The 8,603-nt window shown below is 37.0% G+C and overlaps 1 pseudogene; it reads right to left on the bottom strand.

Annotated features, from left to right (window-relative positions):
• Positions 1-2,899: 2,899 nt before the first annotated feature.
• LOC123819066 lies at positions 2,900-3,779 on the bottom strand (annotated as a pseudogene).
• Positions 3,780-8,603: the final 4,824 nt, after the last annotated feature.

The raw sequence follows: 8,603 nt of genomic DNA, 5'->3' as shown, positions 1-8,603 counted from the left end.
TGCTGGTGCCTTAATCTTAGTCTTCCCAGCATTCAGGACTATGAGTAATAAATGTCTGTTGTTTAAACCTGTTTATGGTATTCTGTTGTAGCAGCTCAAATGGGCTAAAACAGAAGTTGGTATAGGAAATGGAGGTGCTGCTGTAGTAAATACCTATAATGTGGAAGTAGCTTTGGAACTGGATACTTGTTTGAGGCTGGACAAGTTTGGAGGTGCATGCTAGAGAACACCTTGCATTGCCATGATTAAGCCATTAACAGCAATTCTTGTGAGAGCTCAGAAAGAAAATAGGTATCTGTAGATAAAGTGTCAACCTTCTTAGAGAATAACTCAGTAATACTGAGTAGAATATCGGTAGAATTATGGATGGTAAAGGTCTCAAATAAAAATGACAAACATGATTTTGGACAATGGAGGAAAAGCAATCCTTGTTATAAAGTGACAAAGAACTTGGAATTGTTTTTGTGTTCTAGTATCTTGTGGAAAGAAAATGGAACCTGCAAGTAATAAAATTGGATATTTGCTAAAGGAAACCTCTAAGCTAAGTGTCAAAAAAGCAGCCTCAATTCTCCTGAATGCTTATAGTAAAATTTGAGAAGAGAGAAATGATTTAAAGATGAAAATGTTAAGCAAAAAGGGTGCTGAATACAGGATATTTTATCAAGGCTTCTGTACAAAGATAATTTGTCAGTGTACATGTGATTCGCTGGTTCAAAACACACAGGAGAGTTCTATCTAGTAAGCAAGCAGGTTTATTCTTTTCTCCAGGAATGTGTTAACTACAGAAAAGTGAACTAAGCTTGAATGTGACTACTTAGCCATTTATAAGGGACAAGTATCTTTTTAAAACAATCAGAACACTGTTAATTTTCAGGCACCATTTGCTCCTGCAAATAAATAAGCCTCTAAAGTAACTGCATTCAAAGTAGCATAAAACATATCAATGCTTTATTTTCTCTCGACATGGCTTTTCCAACTCTTTACTATGCCTCTTTCTTTTTTAATTTTTATTTCTATTTTTTTAACTTTTTTATTGTTCAAGTACAATTGTCTTCATTTCCCCCTCACCACTCCATGGATGGAACTTGAGAGCATTATGCTAAGTGAAATAAGCCAGGCAGTGAAAGACAAATACCATATGATCTCACCTATAAGTAGAACCTAATCAACAAAACAAACAAGCAAACAAAATGTAACTAGAGACATTGAAATTAAGAACATACTATGCCTCTTTCTTACTGTTATGATAATGTGGCTGTAAAGATAAAACTACTGTACATCCAAAAATTTGGAACACCTTTACAGTAAAGTATATATCTGATTATTTGTTTTCATATTTTGTTTTTATTTTATAATACTAAAGCCCAAAGTATAACAAAGTATTGCTTTACTATCTTTACCAAGTTACCTATTATATACAAAACCACTCTTCATGCCAGAGTACCCTTTAATAGCTTCAGACATGGACAATTGCTGAGGGGGTAGGAGAGGATAAGGAGACTTAATGGTAATGGGAAAATATAATAAATATTAAATTCAAAAAAAGGAAAGGTTTAAAGTGACATCAGGGTTACATTCATCTCAGCAGGGAGTTACATTCATCTTCATGCTGACATTCCCTCTGCTTTCTATGATAGCCACTGAGACAGCATCTTGGTCCCCTCTTCCTGGGGATGCATGGTGCTAGACAGAGTGGGATAGCAAAGACTTCAGGACAGGATGAAATTACAGCTAAAACCACACACCTGTCCTGACTAGTGTGGCTCAGTAGGTTGGGCATCATCCTGCAAAGCAAAAGGTCGCCAGTTCAATTTTCGGTCAGAGCACGTGCCTGGGTTGCAGCCAGGTCCCTGGTTGGGAGTGCATGTGAGTGGCAACCGATTGATGTTTCTCTCTCACTTCAATGTTTCTCTCCCTGTCTTTCTCCCTCCCTTGCCCTCTCTCTAAAAATAATAAATAAAATAAAAAAACTCATGTCTGAGACTTCCAAGGGTCTCTAGGCATTTCCCAGTTGTCCCTCAATTGGAAACAGACTGGCTAAGACTTTTTGTCAATGGTGTTGAAGAACCACTCTGTGAATTTGCACAGCTGGGCTGTGGCTGTCTGGAACTTCTCCTGCAGTCTCCTATTGTCCTATCACAGGTGCCAAGAAGGCCAGCTTTTTAGATACTAGGATCTTTGAGAATTATTCTTTTGTATACTTGTAAAGAGAATACCTACTTGGTACTAATGAAATGTGATTTTTCTCTTTCTTACCATTCATTACAGTCTGATGTCAATGTCAGCAAGCATTCCAGTAAAAGCAATTTTAAATATTGATATACAAAGATAAAATTCAGATTATGGTTCCTAAACACCTGTCTGCAACAGCTTTAACATAATCTGCCTGGCCTTTAATTGGGGGTATGTGTGTGTGAAGGCATTAAGTATTAATTTTTAGTTGTTTCACTGATGGCCGTAATATAATGGTTACAATGAAGGCTCACAATATACTTATTTCACCATGAATCACCATCTTCATTTTGGGTATTGGAGTCTAAATTAGAATAAAACTAATTGTGAGTTTTATACATGGGATCAACTCCTGGCTCTACTTTTTCCTAGATGTGTGATTTTGGGTGAAACTTCTAATTTTTTTGAGCCTCATTTTTTGTCTTATATAAAATGGAGATAATAGTATCACCTACTTTGGAGGGTTGTTGTATGAGTCAATGAGACAATACACATGAGGTTGGCATATCATGCTTTCTCACTAAATATCACACATTGTTTTTGTTTTAAGCCCCAACTTAAACAGTCAGCTCCAGTGGCTGTCACTCTGTACTTTCCTGTCCAATGAGTGCTTAATTTTCTTTTATTTTTTTTCAGGCTTAATTCACTTTATTTTTCTTGTATAAAATTATGTGGTGGCCACTGCTGGAGCCTGCGTCCTCTGGACAGAAACTCTGGGATAGGTCTTTACAAGATGGTCAGTGATTTCCTGAACAGGGAGATTTGGTGAGCAGTCTCTTTCCAGAGGTCAGGAGTGAGACAGCTGTAGGTCTTAGAGACAGCATCAAAGGTAGCCTTGGCAAAGTAGCCCATAGCAGCAGTGCAGCCCCTGGCTGAGGTGTAGCAGTTGTTGATTCCAGCCATCATCATCAGCTTTTTGATAACAGGGTCTGAGATTATGTCAGTGCCTCTGGGTGCAGGGATTAGGCACACCAGCACAGAGCCACAGTGTCCAGTCATATTACAAGGGACAGTGTGGGGCTTGCCAATCTTGTTCCCTCAGTAGCCTCACCACACAGGGATGAGAGAGAGCTTGGCCAGGATGATGGCCCCATGGATGGCAGTGTCCACTGTAGCACTTAACACCCAGACCAATGTGTCCATTGTAGTCCCCAATGGCAACAAATGCCTTGAACTGGATCCTATGGCTTGCACATGTCTGCTTTTGCATGGGCATAATCTTCAAACCTTTGTTCTGGAGGGATGCCCCCCCAAAAAATGCTCTTAGATTCCTTGATGGGCAAAGAAAAGAGACAGACCTCCTCCAGGGACTTGATTTTCATGTCCTTGACCAGGAGGCCCAACTTGGTGACAGGGATCCACTCCTTATCCTTGGCCTTGCCTCCGCAGCTCCAAGGCCTCGACCAACTCCAACTGCCACAGTCTCAGCCCTGGATGCCACTGCGAAATCCTCCACAGAAGCCAAGGTGGCCTCCCATTCCAGAGCCCCTGGGGCCCATAGGGCCTCTGGGCCCTTCCACAGCATAATCATCTTTCTCTGGCCTCATCTGCCACTGGGGAAAAAAAGCTAGTTTTCTTAAACATTAAATTCTAACTTCCTTTACATTCCATGCTTTAGCATAAGGGCTTTAAAATGATAACAAAGATATTATCTTTGAAGGTAAGATTTATAAAGTTCTTTTTCTTTGTTATATTTTAACTTCTTAAATTTTTAGAAATAAGTTGCTTGATGCATTATAAAAACAAAGATGCTAATTTTTCATTAATCTTTTGTTTACGGTACAGAAACTAAAAAAGAAAAAAACATTTTTATAAAAATGGAAAATCAAAACCATGTGGCCTTATATTCAGGGACTTCCAAGAACACATGCTGATCTGTAAATAAAGATATGTAGAAATGAGAATGTCCTCATTCATAGAAAAATACACAAACTCAAAACCAAAACAGACAGCTATTTTTTTTTCTGATCTAAATCTGACAGAGCAGAAGTGAGGTATAAATTAGCAGACAGTATATTTAAAGTAGACAGCTACTAACAAATCATGCAAAACAATCATTCCTGAAAATTAACTGAGAAGGATGACGCCAAGCTAACCCTAACTGTACCAGTTTTAGGGCCAAATTTAGAGGCCCAAGAAAGAAAACATTCACAGTGATTTTGTAGATAAGGGCTTTATTTAAAACCTTTAAAATAGATTACTACTTAAAGACATATAAATTATTATGGAATCATAATAATCTTTCTCTTATTATATAAATTATTATGCAAGCATAATCATCTTTCTCTTAATATAGGTAAATGGTGAAGTGGTATTTAATTATAATGCATTACTAGATTAGACTTTTTCTTTTTTACTTTTTTCTTGAGAAGCTATTAACACAATCTTGGTTTGAAGGCCAATACTGCCACTGACCACTATGGGGCCTTGAATAAAAGTATATTTTATTTTATTTTTTTAAACATTTTATTTATTTATTTATTTATTTATTTTATTTTTAGAGAGGGGAGGGAGGGAGAAAGAGAGAGAGAGAGAAACATCAATGTGCGGTTGCTGGGGGTCATGGCCTGCAACCCAGGCATGTACCCTGACTGGGAATCAAACCTGAGACACTTTGGTTCGCAGCCCGCGCTCAATCCACTGAGCTACACGAGCCAGGGCTATAAAAATATATTTTAAATACATTTTTAACCCTGGCTGGTGTGGCTCAGTGCATTCAGTGCCTGCCTGCAAACCAAAGGGTCATTAGTTCAATTCCCAGTTGGGCTATGTGCCTGGACTGCAGGCTGGGTCCCCAGTGTGGGGCATGCTAGAGGCAGCCACATATTGCTGTTTCTCTTCCTCTCTTTCTCCTTCCCTTCTCCTATCTTTAGAAATAAATAAATAAAATCTTTAAAAAAATAAATAAATACATTTTAAACCTTTACTTCTAATTATTTTTCATCAAATTAAAGTATGTACATAATTTTAAAAATCAAATATTATTCAAAGGTTTATAATGATAAACAGCAGTCCCTGACCTTTGTCTTCTAATTACCTAGTTTTATTTAGTATTTAAAAATTTTACATAAAAATTATATAAGTAATATACAATATATTCCCACTGGGAATGATTCAAGTAATTCAAAAGTATAGAAACCAAACTGCTCAATACTCTGTTTACATTTCACCCTCTTTGAAGTGAATATTGTCATCAGTTTGATGTGAGTCTTTCTGATCCATTCCCTATACATTTACATCTATATGTAGTTACAAATTTGCTTGGTTACTTTATTGAGATCATACCATAAAAATTACTTAGCAACTTTTTTCTCACTGAACAATATGCTTTCCTTTTCATGACAGTGAAAAAAGACCTACTTTATTTTTTTAAGTACTGCATAATACAGATGTATGTTTATTTAACTGATGAACATTTAAATTTTCCTACTTTTGTAACTAAAAATAATGCAGCAGTAAAAATATTTGTTCTTGTCTCTTTGTATGCACACATATGCTGGGTCCAAAGTATGCATATTTTATATTTGGACACAGCTGAAATATTTCTTTCCAAAGAAGTCACAATATTCTACAGACTTCCAGCAAATGTGAAAATTTTTACCAATTATATGGACAAAAAAAAACTTGTTTTAATCTTGCTTTCCCTGATAACTAGTCAGATTATATACATGTACACATTTGTAATTGCCATTTAAATTTCTTCTTCTCTGAATGGTGTAATCATATCATTTCCAACCCTGTCTTCAAAAAAATTCTTTGCCTTTTCTTTAAGAGATCCCCCCACATATATCCTGGATATGAATTCTTTCACATATACATTGCAACTATTTCTCCCAATCTGTCACTTTCCTTAACTTAGATCACAGCATGTACTAATTAGTAATATAACTAAATTATATAATTTATTATAAAATTTATTGGTTACATACTTAAAATGTTTATTCCTTTTCTTTAAGGATGTTTCTTTTAAAAATATATTTTATTGATTATGCTATTACAGTTGTCCCAGTTTTTTCCCTTTGTCCTCTTCCACCTGGTATCCTGCATTACCTCCAGCATCCCCATTCCCTACTTCATGTCCATGGGTCATGCATATAAGTTGTTTGGCTACTCCATTTCTCATACTGTTCTTTTTAAAATTTTTTTCAAAAGATGTCATTTATTTACTTTTATTTTTTAATTAATTTGTTTATTTTTAGAGAGAGGGTAAGGGACGGAGAAAGAGAGGGAGAGAAACATCAATGTGTGCTTGCCTCTCACAGACAGTGCCACCTACTGGGGACCTGGCCTTCAAGCCAGGCATGTGTCCCGACTGGGAATTGAACCAGTGACCTTTTGGTTTGCAGGCCAGCACTCCATCCACTGACCCACACCAGGCAGGACTATTTCCTACACTGTTCTTAAAATCCCCGTCTATTCTGTGCATACCAATTTGTACTTCTTAATCTCTGCACCTATTCCCCCATTCTCCCCTTCTTCCCATCTGATAACTCTCCAAACAATTTCCATATCTATGATTCTGTTTCTGTTCTGCTTGCTTGCTTAGTTTGGTTTTTAGAGTCAATTGTTGATTGTTGTGAATTTATTACAACTTTAATGTTCATAGTTTTTATCTTTTTGGTATATTTTATTGATTATGCTATTAAGTTGTCCCATTTTTTCTCTCCTTTATCCCCCCTCTACCCTGCAACATCCCCAGTCTCCAGCATTACCCCGTTAGTCCATGTCCATAGGTTGTACATATAAGTTCTTTGGATTGTCTATTTCCTATGCTATTCTTAACCTACCCCTGTCTATTTTATGCCTTCCATTTATGCTTCTTATTCCCTGTCCTTTCCCCCACTTTCTCCCCCTTCCTCTCCCCATTGAAAACACTCCATGTGATCTCCATTTCTGTGATTCTGTTCCTGTTCTCGTTTGCATAGTTTGTTTTGTTTTGTTTATCGGTTCAGTTGTTGATAGTTATGAGTGTGTTGTCATTTTATTGTTCATAGTTTTTGATCTTCTTCTATTTCTTAGATAAGTCCCTTTGACATTTCACATAATAAGGGCTTCATGATGATGAACTGCTTTAACTTGACCTTATCTGGGAAACACTTTATCTGCCCTTCCATCCTAAATGAAAGCTTTGCTGGATAGAGTACTCTTGGATGTAGGTCCTTGCCTTTTCTGATTTTGAATACTTCTTTTCAGCCCCTTCTTACCTGCAAAATTTCTTTTGAGAAATCAGATGATGGTCTTATGGGAACTCCTTTGTAAATGTCTGTCTCCTTTTCTCTTGCTGATTTTAAGATTCTCCCCTTTCCTTTAATCTTGTGTAATGTAATTATGATGTGCCTTGGTGTGTGCTTCCTTGGGTCCAACTTCTTTGGGACTCTCTGAACTTCCTGGACTTCCTGGAAGTATATTTCCTTTGCCAGGTTGGGAAAGTTCTTCACCATTTCTTCAAATAATGAAGAAAGTCATTAAGTGAAATATAGTCTTTAATTTCTTGCTCTTCCTCTTCTTCTTCTGTCACCCCTATGATTGGGATGTTGGAGCACTTAAAGTTTCCCTGAGGTTCTGAAACCTCTCCTCATTTTTCTTGCATTCTTTTTTCTTCATTCTGTTCTGGTTGGATGTTTATTTCTTCCTTTTGTTCCAAATCATTTATTTGAGCCCCGGTTTCCTTCCCTTCACTGTTTGTTCCCTGTATATTCTGCTTTATTTCACCTTCTGTAGCCTTTATTTGTTCCTTCCTTTTGCGAACAAGCTCAATCAATTCAGTGAGCATCCTGATTACCAGTGTTTTGAACTCTGCATCTGATAGGTTGTCTATTTCTTTGTTGCTTAGCTGTTTTTCTGGAGATTTGATCTGTTTTTTTTTTTTTATTTGTTCCATATTTCTTTGTGTTGGTGTTCCAGTCTGGATGAATATTTCTTCAACTCCTTGGTCAGATTTCCATGCAGATTGCTATTCTAGCAGTTCTGGTTGTTTATTATTTTAAATTGTTTTTGTTATCCTTCTTTTGGTTGTGTGAGGAAGTGATGTGCTTCTACCTACACATCAATCTTAGCTGGAACTCTGATATTTTTCTCAAATAAGTCCTTTATGCTAAGTGAACTAAGCCAGGCAGTGAAAGACAAATACCATATTTTCTCACCTATTAGTGGAACCTAATGAACAAAACAAAGAAATGAGCAAAATAGACCCAGAGACATGGAAATAAGGAATAGACTGATAGTGACAGATGGGAGGGAGGAGGGGATAATGGGGGAAAGAAGGGAAAGGGTCTAGTCAAGGAACATGTATAAAGGATCCATGGTAATTGTCAACAGAGTGGGATTGACTGTGGGTGCAGGGAGTGGGTGGGGTGGGGGAGAGCAACAGG

This window comes from Phyllostomus hastatus, unplaced genomic scaffold, assembly GCF_019186645.2.
Source record: "Phyllostomus hastatus isolate PE091 unplaced genomic scaffold, TTU_PhHast_1.1 phas_contig_30, whole genome shotgun sequence".
NCBI classification, from domain to species: domain Eukaryota; kingdom Metazoa; phylum Chordata; class Mammalia; order Chiroptera; family Phyllostomidae; genus Phyllostomus; species Phyllostomus hastatus.
This window is presented reverse-complemented; position numbering and strand designations above follow the sequence as displayed.